This window comes from Homalodisca vitripennis, chromosome 3 (genome assembly GCF_021130785.1).
Source record: "Homalodisca vitripennis isolate AUS2020 chromosome 3, UT_GWSS_2.1, whole genome shotgun sequence".
NCBI lineage: Eukaryota > Metazoa > Arthropoda > Insecta > Hemiptera > Cicadellidae > Homalodisca > Homalodisca vitripennis.
The window spans coordinates 93479803-93494671 of record NC_060209.1 but is presented as its reverse complement, the minus strand read 5'-3'; positions in this window follow the sequence as shown (position 1 = coordinate 93494671).

The following is a 14869-nucleotide window of genomic DNA, read 5'->3' as shown; positions in this document are numbered from 1 at the left end:
GAGTAGCCACGTTTATAGTTCCTCCGGAATCAACTCTTATACTACGCATAAGATAGTAATATTTTAATAGATTCAATTACTTCGTTATGCAATAAAAACATTATCAGGGCATTTATAACATAATTATAAATCATATGAGCTCATTAATTTATAATTCTGTTATCTTATTACTATTTCAATTAAATTTTTAAAAACATATTTGTATGAGTGTTCAATTAAATGATAAAAAAACTAATCCATTAAAACTTTCTATAATAGTCTTTGTTTCTATTTTTAAACAATGAATAAAAATTTTATCGGTGCATAGTAATTATTTTAATATTGATAAAAGAGTAAATGTTTTAACGTCAATTAAGATTTTTTTGAATGAAAATGTTTATTAATGATATACAATAATATTATATGTAAATAAAGTCTCACGATTCGTATCAGACTAATATAAAGGAACAAATCAGACCGGTTACCGTCAGGCAATTAGGGGAATTTTTAAGGGGAGATGTACGCCTATATTGTAAAAAAAAATCAATATTTTTTTATATTTTTATCTTAAAGTATAGATTTTTCTGAGTTCAGTGATATATAATACATATATATTTGGGTTATATTTATATGCTAAAAAAAATTATAAACATGCTAGCCGGGCGCACGGATCCGTGGTCAGACGTATCGAAGACGTTCTGAACGATAGGATATTGTTTTGAGCATTTTAATATACATAACTTGCACTTTTTAATATTACTTAATATTATTTTCACCAGACCTGCTTAAAAAACTCCATGCTCAAACACATAATGTAAACGAAAGTTTTAATTCTGTGTTGTGGACGCGTATACCTAAATTAAATTTTGTAGGCCTGCAAACACTAAGATTTGGTGTTTTTGACAGTATTATTACTTTTAATGAAGGAAGTCAAGGCAGAATAAAAGTGCTTAATGATCTAGGTATAAAGCTAGGCCAAAACTGTGTTTATACCCTACGTCAGATTGATGAGGACCGAGTGAGGAAAGCCGAAAAAACTGGTGAAGAAGAGACAAAGCAAGCTAGGAAACGGGCAAGAATGGTGAGGAAGAAACTAATTGATGATGATAAGGCCAAGGAACAAGACTATGAAGCAGGAATGTCTTAAAAGGTACTTTTCAATCATATTTTTGTATACATAAAAGTGTTTTGTGAATTACCGAAAATTTACTTTTTTGACATAAATGTTCTTTTTTCTCAGGAACTAGTTGTCCAATCTTCATGAAATTTATATCATATATATAATGTACCTATTCATACAAGCCCTGCCACTTTCATAAGTCTAGGTCAAAATAAAAAAAATAAAAAATTTTTAAAAAACAAATAATTGAAAAAAATATTGAGTATCCTTAAAAAATTTCTAAAGCCAAAAATATTGATTTGAAATCTTTAAAAGTGGCAGGGCTTGTGTATAATAGTATGTTTTAGAAGTGCTAAAAATTTCAATTCGTTAGGTATCATAGTTCTTGAGAAAAAGGAACATAAATATTTGAAAATTAACATGAGCTGGTATAGGGCGTACATCTCCCCTTAATACTCACGATATGAAACCCTGAGAGAAGAAGGCAAAGCGGTCGCCCGATTTGGCAACACAGGAGGCAATAAGGAAACTAGAAACAATTGTTTAGTGCGCGTGTATCCCCATCCGTTCCTCTCCCATTGAGTTACATATGTATAGCAAACAATAAACATTTTAATGTAAATATCTTTCATTATTTACTTTTTTAGATGTATATAATAAAATGTACAACATTTGATATTTAATGAACACAAATAACACAGTCTTTCTGTTTAATAATATTTGTGTGTGTGTGTGTGTGTGTGCATTTCATACTACGTACGCTGAAGAAAATCGTGTCATCAAGTAGTAATACCCCACAGTTTAAATAGAACTATTAAATACTGGATGAATATTACTTGCTCTTTATACTGTTAAAACACCACTCGTTTTTTTTGGAAGTGAAAGAGAGCTTCCAGAAACTTTTATACAGTAGAGATTGATTAAAAATATTTCAGTTGTCAATATTAATTTTTTAGCATTAATTTTGTTTGCATTTATAGTATTTAAAGCAATTTCTAAGTCAATTTAGAAATTTTGATAGTTTTAAGTTTTGGTACGTCTTTTATATAAACCTAGTTATGACAAAACATTTAAGATTGTATTGACATTAATTTCAGCCTCGAATATAAAGAAATGCTGTACACCAAATGCAATTATCACAGTAAATTTTTAGTTTAAGTCATGAAATTCCATGCTGTGTAATCTCACAGATATTTTAATAATGAACTCAAGAATATGTAATTTTATATAAAAATATAAAAGTATACCTGAAAACTAAAGTATATGCCATACAATTACATCCTTATCAGAATTTCTGATGTTCATTGAATAGTACACTGAAATGATGTTTCTACTGGATCAATAGGATATTGAAACACCTGGATGAGATGCAAGTGATGCTCGTATAAAAGGATACACAACAGCAATAACCTGAAGCGTCTGGAAGGTGAGGTTTATAGCCATCATTCCACAGTATCTTCCCCCTAGGCTTCAATTCAGAATTTTATACATACAATTCATTGATTGTGATGAATTTTATAAAGTTTCAGTTTATAATTTGTTCAAAGAGCACATTTCAACAACAAGGAAAACTATACTTAAGGTCAAAATTTGTGTTACACCTTCACTAGTCTCAAACGAACTTTACCTTCTTTCTGACTTTTCCAATTCATATATGTTGGTAGCATAATGAAATTGTAACTCCAGCAATCCTAAAACCACTTAATTTTTCAAAAAGATTTTAATTCATAGTATTTACAAACTTTACAATAGATTTATACAAAACAAAAAAAAAAACAAACAATATAAAACCATCGATCTTGAAATATGTACACACTTAAAAATAATCAAATAATAATATAATCTTTAAACAAACTAAAAGTAAACTTAACAATCAAAAAGAACTTACAAAAAACCAAACTCGATAATTGTGAAATAAAATAGTGCATCCAATAGGCAAAAAGCCCGATGAAGGGTGCACATCAGATTAAACTAACATAATAAAACTAAACTCAAAGAAGGAATGAAACCGCTACATAATAATATATTAACAAGAAAACCTTACAAAATCTATAAAACAAGTCATGGACGTAAAAATAAAAAGATTAATTGGAATTATAAAAGATGATAAAAACGAACAACAATGTTCACATTATTCATTATTTAATTTAACAATTTTCATAAAGCACTCGCAAGTATCCAATGAAAATAAAAACATTTTTAATCTAAAAAAAAAACTTTATAATTTTGATACATGATCTAATTGAAAGGAATAAGATTAAACATTCTTGGAGCATTAAAAGTAAAAGAACGTTTAAAAAAAGTTAGATTAGGCTTTGAAACCGGAACAAGCAAACTTCAGATATGAAATGTAATATTACGTGTGAGGGCAGGGTTTGAGCTTCTTAGGAAAAATAGTTTTAATACCTTATATATGTAAAGATTTCGCAAGTGAAGTATTTTTAAATTTAAAAATATTGGCCAGGAATGATTTGTCTTATTTGATTTAGTAATAATGCGGATAAATTATTTTTGAAATGTAATGAGAGGATAACGCGTGGATATATATATATATATATATATATATATATATATATATATATATATATATGTACCTCCCCAGCATACAAGCCCATAACTTAGTAAGAAGTGTATTAAAGCGTGGTAAACATTCAGTAACAAGCTTGGAGGACATACATCACGCAACATATAAAAGCTTCTCAAACTTCTATACAACTCTTTTTTCAGTGAATTTACATGACCTTTCCAAGATAACTTTGAGCCAAAGGTAAGCCCAAGGTATTTGTATCTATCCACTTTTTCAATCTTTTTACAACTACAAACGTTACCCGCAGAGCACGTAAAATGATGATAGTATACATCATATTCAAAGTTACTTGTACCTCGTAAATTAAATATCATGAATTTTGTTTTGTCACTTAAAAGCATTGTATTTTTATTAAACCAAAAATTTAAAACTTTTAAATCATCATTCATTTGTCTACGAATAGCTTCCAAATTGTAATCGGAATACGTCATTGCTTGTATCACAAGCTGTCAATTTACCATTTAATTCTCGATTACATAGGTCGTTTATGTACACAAGGAAAATAATTGGACATAGAACTGAACCTTGAGTCACACCGCATTCAACTGTTTCAAAATCACTGTATACTTTTCCTATTCCTCACACACTGCTTTATATCTTTTAAAGAACTTTCAAACCATTTGTGGGGTAGGTTTCTCACACCCACTAACCATGACTTTTCTATTAATATCTTATGATCAACTGTATCAAAATCCTTTGTTATATCAATATGTAAAGCTGCACATCTTTTGCCATCATTGATATCATCATAGATATTCTCAAAAAAAGCCAACAAAGCATCTTCAGTACTTATTCTTTATCTAAATCCAAATTGTTTTGTGCTTGGATACATTTGGAAGAAATCAATTAATCCTTTTTTTATTATTTCCAAGACTTTAGCAAACAAAGAAAGCAAAGAGATAGGTCTACTATAGCAATTACTTTTAAACAGTGGAATTACAACTGATACTTTTAGGCAAGATGGAAATTCACCTTCTAACATGCTTCGAGTGAATAAATCTGTCAGAAGTGGCACTATATGTTTATGAACTCTCTATAAAACGTAACCAGACTAGATATTGCACTAAAAAGCATTTCTTGATGAATTTACGTTTTCTCGGTCTAGAGAAATAGTTTAAGTAGAGAACTGTATTACATTTCCGAGTTCCTTCAAGACATGTTAAAATCATCGCGCACTAGGTTATATACAAATACTTCTTAATACTATTGGAATGCGTCTGACTTATGCAGCTCTATTTCATGATACATCAAACAACCAGATGCACACCGAGGTATACGAGTTTTCCAAACTCATTATAAAAGCCTAAGAATTGTTCCAAACATATAATTAATCACCTAATCGTTTTTTATTTTTATGAAAGTAGTTTCAATTTAAATTAATTCATCTACAGTTACAGACAACACATAATACTTAAATTTTATTAAATTTAAAAAACAAGTGATTCGGACAATTCCGCAAGTAAACTTTAGAGGACTATTTAAAGACGCATTTATTAGTTTTAAAACTGTTGATTCTGAGTTGCCTGTACAATTTTTACAACGTTTTGTTGTGTGTCGAAATGTTCCCTGACCAGGGGCCGACAAATATCTGGGTATTAGAGTCGGAGAATTTTATTACATTTTAATTTAATTGGTTTTAATAATCTATGGAAATAGTGAAAAGCGTTGTTCAATAAATATAAAGGATTACAAGTATACGTGAATACTAAGTTTATGAACATTAGTAACATCAGGTTTTTCTTTATTTATGTTATAGTAATGCCTTCTATCACCTTATAAGAAATAAATTGTAGTGGAGATGCGCTCAAAGCTATCAGGTTGCTTTGAAAGTAAAAAGTAAAACAAATGTTTTGATCATTTTTAACGTTCATTTAGCCTCGACGTGTTCTTAAAAAAATTCAATAGCGATTAATTGTTTAAAACAAAAATTTACTTTGTGTAAAATAATATAGGACAGTGAATATTCATATTTATTTTTTTATTCCTTAACAATAAAATCAATTTATACGTTTGGCTACTATTACAACTTATCAGTGGCCACATTGGAAAAAAAGTGTAACGTAGGCTAAACAAATTTATTTGGCTCTTTATCAAATATTAGCTGAAAGTGTTAATTGCTGTTAACTGTCACTTAAACTTGTATTAATGAGATGTCCTGACTGACTGAATGACTGAGTGATTTATAATAACCTAGCAGAAACCTTAAAAGATTAAGACTTGAAAATTGGTATAGGTTTATCTTTTTTTATTATCTATTTATTTTTCAGATATGTAAATAGATCAAATGTTCATTTGTTGAGATTTTATTTCTTCATAACATTTTAAGAGAATTTGAGATTATATACGTTTTAGCTCAATCGAGTAATCAAATAGGCCTAGTATAATCAGTGTATGTTTCCGTCATGACGGATATATAAAACGGGAGTGTGTATGTTTACAGTAAAAATTGAAAGTTCTCTGAAGATAGATACATGTCATGTCTAGGTACCATGTTTTATATAAAAACAGAATATTCTAATATCCGTAAAAGTAACTAAATAAAATTAAAAATTTTCAATATTAATATATCTTGTTTAGTAAAATGTTAAAATCTGGTACTAATTTTATTCCTCAGTGTAAACCCAATGAACCCATAACCCAATGGAATAAGTCCGTTAGGAATATTGAGTACAGAGTAACACGATGTAAGCCTATTATCTTGATTCCTATTCAAAGGCCAAATAAATAGTAACACTATAGGGTTTGTTACCAAAACTCCAGTAAAATGGCCAAATGAAATTAGCTGCAATACGTAAGTTTTTACCAAAATCGCTCCTCAAACACTGAGTAACGTGCTGTTAGGCTGTTACAGAGATTACTCAACGTGCAAAGATAAAGGCTAACTGTAAACGAAGGATAATGTTTTAACCTGGTATAACGGTAAATCTCCGGTAGAAAGCCTTTATACCCAGAATATTTTTTATTTGTACGCTAAATGCAAAATAAATATACGAGTACCAAGATACTAAGATTATTTTTATACGGAACCAATCAGTAAACTTTAACTCTTGTCAAATTGAGTTATGACCAACATTAAATAACATTCTTAATTGTATATAACATTTGTTCATAATTCCTTTCTGACATTTAATGGAGCCATTCCTAAAACAGTAATATATTTAATTTTTATTATATGGCCTATGAATAATTTCTAAAATCTAAGAACACATCAGAATTAGAATATTATTTGATAGAATTTAGAAAAGGTTATTTAAGTGTTTCACAGCTGGCATGTTATTTAGTGTTATATTAACATTTACCGATGTAAGTATTCGACAAAAAATTGCATTTTCTACACTTAGTACTTTAGTTTTTCAGTTATTTAAAGTCGCGTAACACTTATAGCACAAGAAACAAAACCTCTGTTCGCTAATTAGTATGCAATCAAATCTAAACGTAAGATTTTAAATCAAAATTTAATCCTAAAAATACGAATATTATAAAATCTATTACTTATTTTATGAAATTGAATAATGAAATCTAACGAGAGATTTCACTAACGAGAGATACATAAAAGACTCGACGAGTAAAGACATAACTATGTCACTGTGAATACCTAGTTAAATATATACCCATACAGATAGAATGAAAACGCAATGGGTTATAAATCATGTAAATATAAAATATGAGTTCTGTCTCTAATGAAGATCTAAATAAGCAGAGCGTAAGCTGTAGCTCTGAAACTCTGACAGTTGTGAAGGTCACAAGCTCTGAGCAATGTTTGAATTATTTAACACCCCCTCAGCAACTAAAACTTCTTCTCCTAAATTGGATTTGGACGGTCTGCTGTGAATATTTTTATATTCTTATTTTTAGTGAAGTCATAGCAATTTTAACACTGAAGTTATTTTTTTCCGATTTAGAAAATTACGCTAGGTAATATAGAAGTCTGATGCATCTAATAATCGACCCAAAATTAAAAAAAAAAACTATCTTATAATTTTTGAAATAAAAGATAGAACTCTGGATTGAAAATGATAACAGTTTTATTGAACGCTCTACAATAACAACTGCTTAGCAACACTTATTCAGATATACTATTTATGTAGTTGCAATTTAGTACAATATTTCTATAGCTATATTTCTATTTCTCTCTATTTCTATTATCCTATAGCTACTTCGTGTCTTATGGCTTAAGCAAAGTTCAAAGACTTAGCATAGAACTAATTATAATGAGTATTATTTGTAAACACGGGGAGTAGGATATGAGGTGAATTTTTCATGTAGTATATGGTATATCCTAGGACTGACGGTTATTAATAGCATGTTTCATTCATTATATTCTAGCAAGTCTTGAAATATATTGTAAGGAATAGATGAACTAAACAATAAATAAACGAATAATATAAACTTTCTTTACTTTCAGAATCAGCATTATCTCCTAGTAAAAGGTGTATAAATGAGTTTAACAAAATCATACTTAATAATTTAATTTGATCGGAGGTTTTAGTGATTACTAGCTGATCCACTTATGGACGAAATTGGTAACAGCGTAAGGGATAGCAAAAGACTCACACAGCGTTACCCTGTATTAGACGGTTCATTAACCGTTGCACTTTTGAACCCACTCTCAGCGTTACTATGCATTTTACTGCTGAGAAATATTGGTACTACACTCTTAAATCAGTTGATATAAGAAAAATAAGTTTCGTTACAGGTTTGCATAGCTAGCTTAGTAGACATCTGCTTAGATAAACAAGATAATAGTTATTGCAGTTTATTTCAAATTGCACATAAATCATATTTGCAGTCTTTTTATATTAGGGCCTGCAATACTTAATGGTAAATATAACGGTGCTCGAGCAAATTATATTTATTTATACAAGTCCTTTCTTTTATACGTTAATACATTATTTACATCCCTTATTTCATATATTATTTCTTGTGGATATTAAAAAATATCCTAAATCGTTAATGTGTAATTAAAGACTGAATCTCCTCTAAAAAATTATCCAAAAAAGGTTTTCACCTTTTTTGACCATTTATTTAATTTTCAAAAGCTATTAAAATATAAAGTTATTTTGATTATTTAATGAGTTTATAAAACTCCTAAAATTAAAGTTTTTCGTTTATATTAAATTTAAAGTTTAGTAAAAGTCTTCTATTTTAGTTGAGGTCCACGAGGTTGGTATTTCAGTTAATGTCAGTGATAACTTTATTAGCAATGAAATTTAATGGATTTTAAGATATGTATAAGCTGAGTATCAGTGATTCTTATTACGTAAAGGGCTGACAAATTGAAAAAAAATATAAAAAATAAATTGACATAACTGGAATTTTGCATGAAGCTTGATTTCCATGAAGGAAACTCGGTGCTCTATAATAATGCGTGTCACTCCTTGGAATTCAGCGTGTCGTTAGCAAATATTATTGCTTTGGTCTTGTAGTAGAATAAATCAATTTTTAAACAAACTTACTATAAGCATAAACCATTATTTGTGAGATATTGACACATGTAGCCTAACTGTCCCAAAATATAAAACACTGTTCTATATTAAATTCGTATGTACAATATAATACATAAAATGTCATATTCAAACACTAATATGAAACCTAATGTAATGATTAAGACGTGAATGTATCATTTGTTTTCATATTTAGAAAAGTATTACTGTAGACTTAAAATTTGCACCATGATTATTTTCCACGTAGAAATTAATGGGTTCTATGAGTATGTCTTACGATACATTTTTGTCCTTTATCCACATATATTTAATTCAATTTTGAAAGATCTTCATTGTTAAAAAGAATAATTTTTAATTATTTGAAACATATTTTTCATGACGTGTTTAACATTATTCTTTTATATATTTTATTATTAGAAGTATAAATTCTCAGTAAAACAATACATATTAAAATGTGTTAGTAATTTATACAGTTATTTTTTGTCAGTATGTTTTTTTATTTAATGTTTTTACATTTATGTATCGTACTTAAGACAGTAATATATTACTTGTTCAGTTTTGGACAGTCCCTAGTTTATGTTACAAGTCAAAGAATTATTCTATGTCAAAAATTAATTTTTACATATTTTATGTTCCAAAACATTTTGTTAAATAATAATTATTAATTATTTTTACCTCTCAAAGTTTAAACTTTTCTTTAAATACAAGAACTTTAAACTGTAACAGGTAAAAATTTTACTATTTATTATTCTTCTCATATTTATTTCAATTAGCTGAACTGTTACATTGATAATCAAACTTTAAACGTAATACAAAATTAAAACGTCAAAAAATACCAAAATAAATATTATAACAGAGGTAACTATAAATTTTAAACATTTACTATGACTTCCAAATAAATTTTCAAGATTTAATTACTTAAAACTTTTTAAATTCTAAGGGTAAAATTCGAAGCTGGGAAAATTTAGATTATTTGTAGGAGGAATATGAGGGGTACCAAATCCCTGAAAATCAATTATAAAAAGAATTTCAAAAAAGAATTATTAAAAAATTAATTTATATGTAAGGAAATATTCAATTATTAAAATTTTTCCTAATTTAAATATTTAAAATTAAAAAAAGGAAGAAACAATTAAATTGAAAATTTCAATTTTTTATCACATATTTTTATACCAAATGAGTTTAAGCTCCAATTTATGTTTAAATAGTTAAATAAATTACATTACAATAGACTCATTTTGCAGGGCAGGAAAGGCAACACATTAATTATGCATACACCATTTCGTTTATATTTATTAAGTTAAAACATTTTTAAAATCCCCACTATATTAGTTCTATGACACTGTATAGTATATGTTTGGTACCAATCATATACTAGGAAACTGGAAGTAAATGTGAAGAAAGTGATTAATACTATTGAAAAACAATTACTTAGCTATATATACATTTTCTAGTAAAATATCGTACATGTCTTACGCTCATTTTTTGACGCTTAGAACATTAAATATTGGTCAATACTTTCCTTAATTATGCAATTATTACTGCACTTATGCACACATTATTATGATGAGTAATACTAAAGTGAATTATCCAACCCTTTAATTTATACTTCGACCTAGTTATTGATCCGAGAGTACTGGCTGATTGACTCAAATCTATTAGTTCCAGAACTCCGAATCAACTACAGCCATCTCCGTGGTTATCCTAAACTTTTAAAGTAGTACTCGAGTTATTGGGAACAACTCGTAAACTTCTAGCCAATATGATAGTACCCTGTGCTAAATCTCGCTGTCCAAAGTATATCGAATACTTAGCTCTCTCAAGCTGCTGAGTCACCTCCCGAAATACACTGTTATTGCATTTCGTTAAAACCACAATTTTAAAGCCACTATTACGCCACTAAACTATATCTGTGTTTATAAAGTCGTATTACGAACTTTTATATCACATTCTTGGTTATCCAAAAATAATGTTAAACCGTAGGAAATCAGGTATTTCCTAAGAAAAATCACCTAAGAAATCAGGTATTTGGCAATGGCCAGATTGCTAAACCTATCTTATTTCCAGTAAAATCACAGTAGATGCCAAATTAACACTTTACAATTACATATTACCAAATCGTTTTAAAACAATGAATATTTTGTTATTTTTATTAAGAACAATTATTTACATCTATATTGACGTTTTAAACACGTATTAGCACTTGCAAATGATTGTAGTTTTCTATCAACAAACGATTTTTTTATCACTATTCATGCACCAAAAGGGTACATAAAGAATTATATAAACTTATTTAACTATTGAAATAATTTTTAAAGTGACACAGAAATGGTGTGGAGGGCTGATTTAAAGCAAATGCTGAGATCAGCTCAAGTCCACCATCCTCTTAGCGCAACGTTTGGAATCCGACGATTTACCTTAAATTGAGCTTCTACGTCGCTAACTTTTTTTGAATCTCTTTAAACGAACATGACTCCAGATTCCAGGAGTAAAGTCAGTAATAGTGTTGGAATCCAGACGCTACTCTATAGAGTATGGTCAACTGGAACTGACCTAGGCATTCGCATATTAAATTAAATTAAAGTCGTTATGAAATAAAATAACCCAATATGTATGTTCGTGTGTGTGTATCTTTATATATATATATATATATATTTCTTGTGTGCGTGTGTGTGGGGCTGAACTCCTCTTAAAACGGTGAAGCGATTTTAATGAAACTTTTTGTGTGTCTTCAGTGGATCCAAGATGGTTTTGAATCACAATTCGGTCCAATTTAAACAGTTTATTAATAGATTTTTTAATAATAAATTTTTGATGTTGGAGTGTTTTAACATTGGATCCGCCAGACTGCGCTACGACACGTAATACAAAGTGAACTGTTACTTAACAGCAGAATACTTTCAGCTGAAGTTCATCAAAGAGGCAGAAACATTAATTGTTTACATTTAAAATTTACAAAAATGTTATTGTAAAGTGCTTGATCAGTTAGTGTAATGCAAATTTGCAAAGATGAAGTTTCACCAATTGTTCTATGTAAATATTATAATATTAAAACACAGCCATAATGTGTTTTCTATTTTAATTCCAGGTTGTCCCGACAGTTGTGCTGCTATCAAATGTGTGTGTTGTTTTGTAACATCGTGTAATTATTGTGCTAAGTGCTAAATTGTAATAATACATTAATAGAGATTGAAGATGATTGAGGTGCATAAAAAACTATAGTTATTTATTGAAGTTATTGAACTCATTTTGCAAATTTAATGAAGTGAGTATATTTTTCGCATAACCTCAAATAACCTAAGTAGCATACAAATCAAAAGGTTGTGTTCTATGTGTGAATAACTATTGTTAAAAGTTTTAAAACTAATTGGATTTAAAATAATTTGTTATAATTTTAATTTTTTAATCTGCAGTCAAAATTGGTCATATAAGTTCAAATTAAGTAGCATACAATTCACACATAACTATTGTTAATAGTGTAGGAATTGGTTATTAAATTAAATTCTATTCGCCAGTTGCGATACTAGGCTATACTGTAAATTTTAAATAACTAATTTTATAACGTATATTTTTTCAATTTACAACTTAATTTATCATAATGCCATTGAATGTACAATATTTTTTTGTTAATCCTTCAGAAGTTATACACAAACAAATTAGATTGTTTTTCCGATAGTGTTGAAGTATAATAAGTGGCCTCCATCATAATCGAAATATTGATATTTCTGAATAGCCCTATCTAAACTACCGAATTTCATTATAGTTATTTAAAATTACAGTATAGTATCGGAACTAGATCCGAATTAGTTATTTAAAGGCTGAAGTATAATAAGCGGCCACCATTACAATTGAATTATTGATATTCCTGATTATCTAAACTTCCGAATTACATCATACTTATATTAAAATTACAGTATAGTGTCGGAACTGGCTAACAGAATTTCATTTATCTAAAATACTAAATAAGTATTCCCATATAGGGCTGAAGTATAATAAGTGGCCACCATCACAATCAAATTATTGATATTTTCTGATTAGCCAACAGAATTTAATTTCAAACCAATTCCTACACTATTAACAATAGTTATTCAATCATGTGATTTGTATGCTACTTAATTTGAACTTATGTGACCAAACTGTTAACAATAGTTATTCACACATAGAAACACAACCTTTTGATTTGTATGCTACTTACGTTATGCGACCAATATACTCACTTCGTTCAATAAATTTTCAAAATTAGTTCAATAACTTAAATAAATAATTATAGTTTTTTATGTACTTCAAACATCTTCAACTCAGGCCCGTGATCAATGCTCTATATTGGGGCATCATACCAGCAGGTATACTTGATGGAATGAGAGTTTAGCTTCGTGCTTATGTAAAAGAAAAATATAAATTAGGTGAAATCGACTCAGACGAAAATGTTTAATGAATCTCTATTAATGTAGGCTAATATTACAATTAGCACTCACACAATAATTACACGATGTTACAAAACAACACACATATTTGATAGCACAAACAGTCAGTAAAACCTGGAATTAAAATATAAAACATTTGAAACTGTGATCGTAGCGCATTCTGCTGGATCCAATGTAAAAAATTCCAAGATTGTCCACCCGTTTAGGAGGAAGTTCAGCTCCATACACACACACAACAAGAAATATAAATATAAAGATAATGAAATTCGGTAGTTTAGATAGGCTAATTAGAAATATCGATAATTTGATTGCGATGTTGGCAGCTTTTTATAATTCAGCCTTTAAATAACTATAATCTAATTCGGTTAGTCATGTTAGTAGTTTTAGATAGGCTATTCAGAAATATTTTTAATTCAATTGTGATGGTGGCCACTTATTATACTTCCGCCCTATACGGAATATTTAATATTTTAGATAAATTAAATTCTGTTGCCCAGTTTCCGATACTATACTGTAATTTTAAATAACTATAATGAAATTCGGTAGTTTTAGACAGTTTAAACAATTCCAATTAGTTTAAAACTTGATTATCTAAACTTTTAACAATAGTGTTTATTTACACATGGAAACACAACCTGTTGAATTTGTATGCTACTTAGTTTATGCGACCAATATACTCACTTCGCGTTTCAATAAATTTTCAAAATTAGTTCAATAACTTCAATAAATAACTATAGTTTTTATTATGTACAACCAAACATCTTCAATCTCTATTAACGTAATATTACAATTTGCACTCAAACAATAATTACACGATGTTGCAAAACAACACACATATTTGATAGCACAAACTGTCAGTAAAACATAGAATTAAAATAGAAAACATTTGAAACTGTAATCGTAGCGCATTCAGCTGGATTCAATGTAAAAAAATTCCAAGATGGTCCGCCCGTTTAGTAGGAGTTCAGCTCCATACACACGCACACAAGAAATATAAATATAAAGATAATGAAATTCGGTATTTTAGATAGGCTAATTAGAAATATCGATAATTTGATTGCGACGTTGGCCGCTTATTATAATTCAGCCTTTAAATAACTATAATCTAAATTCGGTTCGTCATTTTAGTAGTTTAGATAGGCTATTCAGAAATATCTATAATTCAATTGTGATTGTGGCCACTTATTATACTTCAGCCCTATACGGAATACTTATTTAGTATTTTAGATAAATTAAATTTAGTTGCCCAGTTCCGATACTATACTGTAATTTTAATAATTATAATGAAATTCGGTAGTTTTAGATAGACTAATCA